Genomic DNA, 3,213 nt, shown 5'->3' on the forward strand with positions numbered 1-3,213 from the left:
GAAAGAAAGAAAGAAAGAAAGAAAGAAAGAAAGAAAGAAAGAAAGAAGAGAGAAAGAAAGAAAGAGGGAGGGAGGGAAGGAAGGAAGGAAAGAAAGAAAGAAAGAAAGAAAGAAAGAAAGAAAGAAAGAAAGAAGGAAAGAAAGAAAGAAAGAGAAAGAAAAGAAAATGGGTCTCTAGTTTTATTCCATTGTGGTTGGAGAAAGCATTATATGTGATTTCAATAATATTAGATATAATTAGATTTGCTTTGTGGCCTACCATAAAGTCTATTCTGAAGATAGCACAGAGAATAACACACATGCACTTCAGAAGAATGTGTAGTCATCTTGTGGAGTCTTTTGTATATGTCTGAGAGACTTATTTGGTTTATACTACTTTTCAAGACCTTTGTTTTCTCATTGAACTTGGATTTGGTCACTTCACACATTGTTGAATGCGGGTTGTTGAAATCTCCAATGATTATTATTATTGTAGAACTGTCTAGCTCCTCAAATCGATTCATTTTTGTTTCATATATGCTGAGGATCTGTTATTAGGTATATATGTAAATGATATATCTTCTTGATCAATTAAGCAATTTTGATATTTGTCTAGTAATTCTACCTCTGTTTGGTTACTGTTTGCATTATTTTTTCCCTCACTTTTAAAACATTTAAAATGTTATTCTGCCAGTCTTTGACATTTAACTGGAGTTTATTTGGACTGAAATTAATTGCTGACAAGAATTTATTTTCCTATTTTTGTCCTTTTATTCTACAAGTTTTCTTATTGTTTTTGTTATATTTCATTCCTCCAAAACTGCTCATATTTGCATTTGTTTCTCTAGTGTGCCATTTTGACTCCTTCATTTCTCTTCAGTATATTTGAAGTTATTTTCTTATTGGCTATTAATGGTATTATAATAAATATATTAAATTTATAATAATATAGTGTGAATTACAATAACTGAGTATTGACATTATACAAAAATCATTTTCCCATATTGCTCTCCCTACCTTTCTATGTTTTTTTGTCAAAAATTGTTTGTTATGCAATATGTAGTAACAACCCAGATACGTAATTGTTTTATTCTTTGTCATTTCTTCATTTTATTATTGAATTTTATTTTACTTCATTGAGACAGCGTTTCAGTCACATAGGCTAAACATGGTTCACTACAGCCTTGAGCTCCTGGGCTCAAGGTATCCTTCCACCTCGGCCCCTCATGTACCTGGGACAGAAGTGTATGCCACCACAGCTGGTTAATTTTGTTGATTTTCTGTAGAGAAAGGGTCACACTTTGTTGTCCTGACTGGTCTCAAACTCCTGGGCACAAGGAAATCCCCACCCTTGGTTGGGATTACAGTTGTGAGATACTGTGTCTTTCCTCTTGTAATTTAAATCCAGTAGAAAAATGTAGTCACAGAAACCCCATATACGATAATATTGGCTTTTCTATTTCCTGGCATAATTACTTTATTGAAGTTCTTTATTTCATTTCTTTATTTGCACGTGAGGTACTATTTTACTTTCATCCCTTACATGTTTTTATCATGTTTTGTAAGGCTGATCTAGTAGTAATGTACTCTCTTTAACTCTGTTTGCTTGGGAATGCCTTACTTGCTCATAAATTTAAACTTTGCTTTGTACAGATATTGAGTTTCTGATTGACTTAATATTTTTATTTCAGCACTTTGAAGATCTCATCACAGTAACTTATTTCCTTCATAGTTTTTAATGAGAAATTGACTGTTAATGTCATGGATGATAACTTGCATGTGATCAGTTACTTCTGTCTTGCTTCTTTTAAAGTTCTCTATTTATTTGTCTTCTGTCAATTTCAGTGCATGTGTTTCAGTGTGGATATCTTTGAGTTTATTCTTCCTGGAGTATTTTTTTTTTCTTTGGAGGTACTTGGGATCAGTAGATTTCCATCTATCAACACATTTGTGAAGTTTCAGCCACTGTTCATTCAAATATTCTTTTTCTTCCCACTATATTTCTCTTTTTTCAGTGGAACTCCCATTATGATTATGTTGACATTCTTGATGGAATCCCATGGCAACCTTAGTTTTGTTCATTATTCTTGTTTCTCTTTTTGTTTCATACACTGAATAATATCAAATAATCCATCTTCGAGTTGCTTCCTTACTCTTTTTGCATGCTCACACAAGCTATTCAGTCTTTCTAGTTACAGATTATTGATTTCATTTTTTAAATAATGTGTATGTCTTTATTGGTATTTTCAATTTTTGAGTCACTGTTCTACTGGGTTCCCTTAGGTCTTTGAGAACATTAAAATGAAGAGAATTGAAATATTTCCATAGTTAGTACCATGCCTGGGCTTTCTGAAATAGTTTCTTTTAATTATGTTTTCTTTGAATGTGCTTTTTTGTGTTTATCTTTGAATGCATTTTATTTTATTGTTGAACTTTGGTCACTTTGGATATTATTCAGCATATTCAGATAACAAATTCTTGACCTCCACAATTGCTTAGTTTGTGGGTTGTGTACTTGTTTAACGACTCTTTAAAGCTAGTTTTGTAGTCTGTGTTCTTTGTCATATATGGCCACTTAACCTGTGTTCTGTCATTCTTTTGGTCATCTACTGTCCTTGACACATTTAAAAAAAAACAAAAAACAAAAAACAATCCAAGGAAGGAAAAGAAAAAGAGGAAAAGAAAGAAAAGAAAAAAACTGCCCAGAATTTGCATATGAACTCTTTCAGAAACTCTAGTGTTTAGTCCGAAGTCAGGGAAAAGTGAAAAGTTTTAGGGTCTTCTCCATGCATGCATCCAAAAATGGACATACTTATATCCTTCTAAATATACCAGTAGGAGTCTGGGTGTGGTGCTTCATATCTGTAATCCCACCAATTTGGAAGGCTTAAGAGAACAAATCACTTGAGCCCAGAAGTACGAGACCAGCCTTGACAACATGGCAAGATCTCTTCTGTATAAAAAAAAAATACAAAAGTAACTAGTTTTGGAGGCCCATGTCTGTACTGTGAAACACTGAGGGGGGAGGATTGGTGGAGTCCAGAGAGGTGAGATGCTCAGGAGGCTGAGGTGGCAAGATCATTTGAACCCAAGGAGGTTGCCACTGCAGTAGGCCACGGGGCAAGTTCTGTGTCTATTTAAAACCCAATCCAAAATAAACAGCAATAAACTGTGAGAGTTTTTCAAAGCTGATTTTTGGCATCAATTTTCTTCACCAGCCTCTTCTTTCCAGGC

Source organism: Hylobates moloch, unplaced genomic scaffold, assembly GCF_009828535.3.
Source record: "Hylobates moloch isolate HMO894 unplaced genomic scaffold, HMol_V3 SCAFFOLD_25, whole genome shotgun sequence".
Taxonomy (NCBI): domain Eukaryota; kingdom Metazoa; phylum Chordata; class Mammalia; order Primates; family Hylobatidae; genus Hylobates; species Hylobates moloch.